This window comes from Mizuhopecten yessoensis, unplaced genomic scaffold (assembly GCF_002113885.1).
Source record: "Mizuhopecten yessoensis strain PY_sf001 unplaced genomic scaffold, ASM211388v2 scaffold8275, whole genome shotgun sequence".
NCBI classification, from domain to species: domain Eukaryota; kingdom Metazoa; phylum Mollusca; class Bivalvia; order Pectinida; family Pectinidae; genus Mizuhopecten; species Mizuhopecten yessoensis.
In genome coordinates, this window is record NW_018407466.1 from 48,972 (window position 1) to 57,754 (window position 8,783).

Genomic DNA, 8,783 nt, shown 5'->3' on the forward strand with positions numbered 1-8,783 from the left:
CACATGGAAACCCCCCAGGAAATTTGAAAACCCCCCCAGATAGGTCTCTGGATCCGCCACTGCTTGTTGCCAGTCACATCATGTGTGTCCCTGGTATTGTACTGACAGAGATCAGGGTCGTACAGATACTTGTTGCCAGTCAAAATCCTGTGTGTCCCTGGTATTGTACTGACAGAGATCAGGGGCGTACATATACTTGTTGCCAGTCACATCATGTGTGTCCCTGGTATTGTACTGACAGAGATCAGGGTCGTACATATACTTGTTGCCAGTCACGATCCTGTGTGGCCCTGGTATCAGTGTACTGACAGAGATCAGGGTCGTACAGATACTTGTTGCCAGTCACGATCCTGTGTGTCCCTGGTATTGTACTAACAGAGATCAGGGTCGTACAGATACTTGTTGCCAGTCACGATCCTGTGTGGCCCTGGTATCAGTGTACTGACAGAGATCAGGGTCGTACAGATACTTGTACCCAGTTAAATCCCTAGATGGACATGTTACGGTCATGCCTACAGATCAAATGAAACTCATCCACCTATTTTGGATGACACAAATTTTAATAATTCTGTCTGAATGAGGTTGTTGTCAGTGGCTGTCACCAATGTTACGAAGTGTGCTGTTGTCAGTGATAGTTTCTATTTTTTCACAATTCCTTTAAATCGAAACGTCGTTGTTGTCAAAAATTGTCTTTAATGTTGCGTTGTCTGTACAACGGACCTGTGTTGTCAGTAGATCAAAGAGAAAGAAAAAAATGATATAAAGCCAGACAATAAGAAGCATTACGTAATTTACATAATGCCACCACTTCAAAGCTGAAACTAAACTTGATATTTACAAGATATAACATTCTAACAGTTAGATACAGAGAGATCGTTAGCAGAACTCCAAGTCAGATCTGTACTTGTATGTACATGACAAGTACAACAAGTGAGCCAGTCCCGGTGTGTCGCTAACCATCGGTTCAATGCTTCTATCAAAAATGCATTCACTGATTCGACGCGCACCCTTCTGAAACACATGGTCCCACCTCGTTGTACTTTTTGAAGGGTCAGACGGTCTCCACGTTAACTCTTTGTTTGTATTTAGCCATATGTATACAATTTTTGTATATTTTCGTGTTGATCCTTTTAAAAATAAGCGCAAAGAAGTCGAGTTTGTAGCTATAAATAATAATGAGTTACAATTGGAGACATTTTTTTTCACTAATAATAGATATCGATTAAAAAGAAAGATCACTTTTTATTCTCTGAAAACTAAATAATCGTGAGCAATTAGTACTGTAATTAGTCACCGTATTTTCAGCGTAACCAATGACGACAGTTAGTATCATTTGGATACATTAATGGACAACATCAAGTATCCGGCGGATATAACATTGGAGATAACCATTGACAACTACAAATGTCCGGCTGAACATTGAAGACAACCATTGACAACTAAAAGTATCGGGCTGAACTGTGGATACAACCATTGGCAACTACAAGTATCTTGCTGATCATTGGAGACAACTAATGACAACTACAAGTATCCGGTTGAACACAATAGATAACCATTCACAGCTACAAGTATCCTGCTGAACATTGGAGACAATCATCGACAACTACAAGTATCCGGATGAACTGTGGATACAACCATTGACAACTACAAGTATCCGGCTGAACATTAGAGATAACCATTGACAACTACATGTATCCGGCTGAACATTAGAGACAACCATTGACAACTACAAGTATCAGGCTGAATATTGGAGACAACCATCGACAACTACAAGTATCCGGCTGAACTGTGGATACAACCATTGACAACTACAAGTATCCGGCTGAACATTGGAGACAAGCCTTGGCAGCTTCTTGTATCAATGGAAGCTTTCAGTGCCAACTATCGTTGTAGTCGCTAGGTACTGACCACAGGTCGGTGGTTTTCCCCGGACACTCCGGCTCCCCTCCACCACCAAAACCTGGCATGTCGTTGATTAACCACCACTGTAACAAATATAACTAAGTATTGGATACTTTTCTGAAGAGAAACGACACATATTTGTTGTAAAATTCAACAATGGAGTCAATTATTGACAACAAAACAGATTTGTTGTTGTACAATACAACATTGGAGTCAATTATTGATAACAACACATATTTGTTGTCGTACAATACAACATTTGAGTCAATTATTGATAACAACACAGATTTGTTGTTGTACAATACAACATCGGAATCAATTATTGACGACAACACGTATTTGTTGTTGTACAATACAACAATGGAATCAATTATTGACTACAACAGAGATTTGTTGTTGTACAATACAACATTGGAGTCAATTATTTACTACAACAGAGATTTGTTGTTGTACAATACAACATTGGAGTCAATTATTGATGACAACAAATATTTGTTGTTGTACAATACAACATCGGAGTCAATTATTGACTACAACAGAGATTTGTTGTTGTACAATACAACATTGGAGTCAATTATTGACAACAACAAATATTTGTTGTTGTACAATACAACATCGGAGTCAATTATTGACTACAACAGAGATTTGTTGTTGTACAATACAACATTGGAGTCAATTATTGACAACAACAAATATTTGTTGTTGTACAATACAACATCGGAGTCAATTATTGACTACAACAGAGATTTGTTGTTGTACAATACAACATTGGAGTCAATTATTGACAACAACACAGATTTGTTGTTGTACAATACAACATCGGAGTCAATTATTGACAACAACACAGATTTGTTGTTGTACAATACAACATCGGAGTCAATTTTGACTACAACACAGATTTGTTGTTGTACATTACAATATCGGAGTCAATTATTGACAACAACACAGATTTGTTGTTGTACAATACAACATTGGAGTCAATCATTGACTACAACAGAGATTTGTTGTACAATACAACATTGGAGTCAATCATTGATAACAACACAGATTTGTTGTTGTACAATACAACATTGGAGTCAATTATTGACTACAACACAGATTTGTTGTTGAAAAATGTTTCATTGGAGACAAATATTGAGTGCAACAGAACCGTAACAGACATTGTTTACAAAATGTAACATGGTGGACAGTTATTGACATTTTCCGTTTTTGTAGTTTTTGTTTGTTAAGGCAACAACAAATAGGATTAAACAATTAATATTTACAGACTGTGCCTACTTAATAGCAGAAGCAGACTTTTATATTTACCATGAGCCACTGTGCAAGTCCTATAAACAATAAAGGACGACCTGGACCATTGACAGTTATTAAAAAAACACTGGGACATTGTACCTCCATCTGTGAAGACGGGTACAACATCCTCCTCCTCTTTTAGTTTAATTTCTAACTGTAAAACACATAAAAACGCTAACAGAACTCTTAATCAGCTTTGTTCTTTGTTTTTGCATATCCATGACAGGTTTAAACAAGTAAACCAGATATAGTATGACTAACCGTCGGTTTCGTTTTTTAATGTTGTTAGGTCAAGATGTGTCAAAGATTAATTCTTTGATTGATGTAAGAGAATTTGAAATTATTAAAACAGATACATTTGACAATATACCTGTATATAATTGCCTTGTCGACACTGTAGATCAGTGCGGAGAAGTCGTGATGTAGTTATAAATAGCACGGAGTTGCAATTGGTGACATGTTTTATTAAAACATTCGATTAGCAGACAGATAATATTTTATTATTGGTGATATAAGAGATATAGAATCGTGAGCAATTGACTGTACTTACTCGCCTTGTACAAAGGTCCGAGTTATTGTTACATTGAGGACATTTTCACAATAACACAAGATTGCAATACAGACCATATAACATTGGAGATAGTCACTGACAACAACTGAGGTGTCAGTTAGTTGCACAGATAATATAACATAAGATATAACATAAGATAAAACATCAATATAAATTGTAAAATTAATCAAAACAATAACAAATATAACGTAATTTACATACTGTGCACACTTAATAGCAGAAGCAGACTTTGATAATTACCAGATAAAACGTTTGGTTTCTAACAGGAGCATACTGAGAGATCGCTAACAGAACTACAACTCGGGTTTGATCATGTATATCATGACAGGTTTAAACAGATGAAGAAGTCTTAGACTGTCCCTATAAACGACGGCTCGTTTACCTTGGAACAAGATGTGTGAAGAAAGTGTTTTTGATTTAAGTAAGAGAGAACGGGGTTCCAATTTGGGCCCTCTGATGGTTATTACTGATAACTTTTTACGTAAATATGCCTTGGAATTATGACGTGAACTTAAGGTCAGTTGGGGACCATTCTGATGGCTAAAGTTGGGGACCACATTCAAACATGGCCTTATTTTGGCACAACTATCTTTTGATATTGAACCTTTCTTCATTACTTTAAAACGTTATGAAGCATTAGAACTGGATAAATAAACCCTACTGAAAAAAACACATTGTCGACAAGAAATCACAATGTTTTATCAACACACAAACGCAATCAAAACAAACAAAAAGTACAAAAAAAAAGGCAAACAACACTTTGTATGTTCTTGTCAATAATTTCCAAATAGTATCAATAATCTGGAAAACCATAGTTGTAAGTGAATGCTACCAGTGATATATTGATCTGTATACTAGTAGCTGTCAATTGCTGTCTCCATTGTTATTATATTCAGCCGGATACTAATAGTTGTTGTTAGTTGTCTGCAATGTATTATTTAGTAAGATTCAAGTAGTTGTCAATGGTTGTCTTCGAGGTTATATTCAGCCGGATACTTGGTGTTGTCCATCAATGTATCCAAATGATTCACTAACCTGGATACTAACAGTTGTTATTGGTTACGCTGTAACCACGGTGACCAAGTACATCATCAGTTGCTCACGATTAGATCTCGTTCACCGAGCATAAAGGATTATCTGTCTGTTCAATCGATATTTTTTTAATAAAATATGTCTCGAATTGTAGGTCATCAATATTCATAACTGTAAACACGACTACATCGAACTTATAATCAATACGATCAACAATACGACAATATACCTGTATCGTCAAAATTGTTTGTTTCATTTTTTTGAAATTTCGAACACAAATCAAAGGAGAACATTTTGGCACATCTTGACCCAAACACAAACACCAGTAAAACCATCGGTTAGCGACAGACCACGACTGGTTCACTTAGTGTACTTGCCATAAACATACCAGAACAGACCCGACTTGGAGTTGTGCTATTGATGTTTCTGTATCTTACTGTAAAAAATGATTGTAACTTTTCATTTTGTAAACTTGACGTATTTTATGTTATTGTTTTTTCCACTGTTACTTTTTATGTACAACAAACCTTTGTTTTGTCAATGTTCGTGTCCAATGTTACATTGTCTGTACAACAAACCTTTGTTTTGTCAATGTGTGTGTGCAATGTCGCATTGTCTGTACAACAAACCTTTGTTTTGTCAATGTTTGTGTCCAATGTCACATTGTCTGTATAACAAACCATTGTTTTTTCAATGTTTGTGTGCAATGTCACATTGTCTGTACAACAAACCTTTGTTTTGTCAATGTTTGTGTCCAATGTCACATTGTCTGTACACCAAATCTTTGTTTTGTCAATGTGTGTGTGCAATGTCACATTTTCTGTACACCAAACCATTGTTTTGTCAATGTTCGTGTCCAATGTCACATTGTCTGTATAACAAACCTTTGTTTTGTCAATGTTCGTGTCCAATGTCACATTTTCTGTACACCAAATCATTGTTTTGTCAATGTTCGTGTCCAATGTTACATTGGCTGTATAACAAACCTTTGTTTTGTCAATGTTCGTGTCCAATATCACATTTTCTGTACAACAAACCTTTGTTTTGTCAATGTTCGTTTCCAAAGTTACATTGTCAGTACACCAACCCTATGTTTTGTCAATGTTCGTGTCCAATGTTACATTGTCAGTACACCAACCCTATGTTTTGTCAATGTTCGTGTCCAATGTTACATTGGCTGTATAACAAACCTTTGTTTTGTCAATGTTCGTGTCCAATGTTACATTGTCAGTACACCAACCCTATGTTTTGTCAATGTTTGTGTCCAATGTCACATTGTCTGTACAACAAACCTTTGTTTTGTCAATGTTCGTGTCCAATGTTACATTGTCTGTACAACAAACCTTTGTTTTGTCAATGTTCGTGTCCGATTTCACATTGTCTGTATAACAAACCTTTGTTTTGTCAATGTTCGTGTCCAATGTTACATTGTCAGTACAACAACCCTTTGTTTTGTCAATGTTCGTGTCCAATGTTACATTGTCTGTACACCAAACCTTTGTTTGTCAATGTTCGTGTCCAATGTCACATTGTCTGTACACCAAACCTTTGTTTTGTCAATGTTCGTGTCCAATGTTACATTGTCAGTACAACAACCCTTTGTTTTGTCAATGTTCGTGTCCAATGTTACATTGTCTGTACACCAAGCCTTTGTTTTGTCAATGTTCGTGTCCGATGTTACATTGTCTGTATAACAAACCTTTGTTTTGTCAATGTTTGTGTCCAATGTTACATTGTCTGTACAACAAACCTTTGTTTTGTCAATGTTTGAGTGCAATGTTACATTGTCTGTATAACAAACCTTTGTTTTGTCAATGTTTGTGTACAATGTTACATTGTCTGTACAACAAACCTTTGTTTTGTCAATGTTCGTGTCCAATGTTACATTGTCTGTACAACTTACCTTTGTTTTGTCAATGTTTGTGTGCAATGTTACATTGTCTGTACAACAAACCTTTGTTTTGTCAATGTTCGTGTCCAATGTTACATTGTCTGTATAACAAACCTTTGTTTTGTCAATGTTCGTGTCCAATGTTACATCGTCTGTACAACAAATCTTTGTTTTGTCAATGTTCGTGTCCAATGCCACATTGTCTGTACAACAAAACGTTGGTGTTGTCAATGTTTGTGTCCAATGTCACATTGTCTGTACAACAATATTATGTTGTAGAAAATGTCCTCAATCGTACAATAAACTTGGTATTAGTGGTTGTCACTGGGTACCGTCAAAAACACGTCGAGTAAGTACAATCCATTGCATATGATTCGATCTCCTTCACCGAGAATAAAAGTTAATCTTTCTGTTTGATCTTACTTTTTAATAAAACATGTCTCCAATTCTAAATCATTACTTTTTATAGCTACAAACACGACTTCTCGGCACTGATCTTCATGATTACCATGGTAACAATAAACATCCATTGTCAAATGAAAAGCATTTGTTTAAATCGTTTCAAACATTCTGACTTAAATCTAAAAACTATATTTTGACACATCTTGATCCAAGTAATACGGTAATCGACGGGATATGTAGCGACAGACCAAGTCTGGTTCCTTGTTGAACTTGTAATAAACATGCTAATATGAAGCTTATTTTCTGTTCTGCTAGCGTTCTGTTTTTATCTTACTGTTGGAAACATTTTTTTTTAATCTGGTATAAATCCAAGTCTACTTCTGCTACCAAGTGAGTTTGGTATGTCAGTAATTACATACCTGGTGACTGTTACTATGGTGAAGCAGTCTGTTTTCAGTCCATGCAATAGAAGGTTCCGTACTTCACACTGAAAAACCGGAACTTCTTTTGACCTGGAACTCATCGGTTGTTATCCATTGGTCATATCGACGAAACGCTCCATTTTACGTGAGGGCATCGTGACGTCATTATGCCGTTCTTCACGTCGTTTTGTCCGCCATTTGTGTTCTTTTCTTTTTTAAGGGATGCAAATTCAATACAAGTTCTGAGTAATGATGGGTAATGTTTCGCAGAGAAAAATATAAACTGCTTTTAGAGAGCAATTGTAAGTATGCAATTACATGTTCTGACGTCTCAGATCGCACCACAGATTCAACTCTTCTGCATCAGTCCCTTCTTCAATCTTTATTTACAACATGGCCAACAGGCTCGTCTTACTGCTAAGCACGACGACGAACGTGGCGAGTTCTATTATCTTTTTTAAATCAACCATGATTTTTGTATCGTGTTCATTAGAGTGCTTTGCTGTTTCTTTGCCAAAACATCGGTACTCGCTTTGGGGATGTAACTGTACTTGGATCTTACCTATATTTACGTTGCAAGTGTCATCGATGAAGAAGAAGGCAGAAGACGCTTACTCTTCTGGAACACCTGGTCTATTTCATTGTGCTTTTTCTAGGATCTTCATGTAGTTTTTTCCTCACCTTTTGTTTAGTCTTATCTAGTACGGTTTTGTTGACACTACGATGTTGCTTTTATTGCACAAGTTAACTCATGCACCCATTAAGACACATTTGAACTCTTCCAATTCAAAGGTTGGAAAAGTTCATTATGAAATTTCAGGGATGAGTGAGTTAAGATATATTTCAATTAGACTAAAGTCCACGTGAAAAATATATATGATATATAAAGACAATGAAAACATTGCATAATTTACATACCGCGACCACAAACTTTGATATTTATATTTAAAAAGTTTATTTCTAACAAAATTTCAAGTCAGGTCTGTACGTGTCCATGTTAAGTTCAACATGCGAAACAGTCTTGGTCAGACTTTAATTATCGGATCAATAGCCGATGTTGCTTGGATCAATAGCATAAAAAACATATTCTTTGATTTAAGTTATAAATTTTTAAACGATTTTAAAAATTATTTTGATACTGCATATAACTAATTGTCGTATTGATTGCGTAGATCAGTGCGGAGAGGTCGGGTATGTTGTTTTAAAAAGTAGTGATTTAGATTAGGAGACATGTTTTATTATAAAAAGCCGGATTTACCAGCAAGATAAT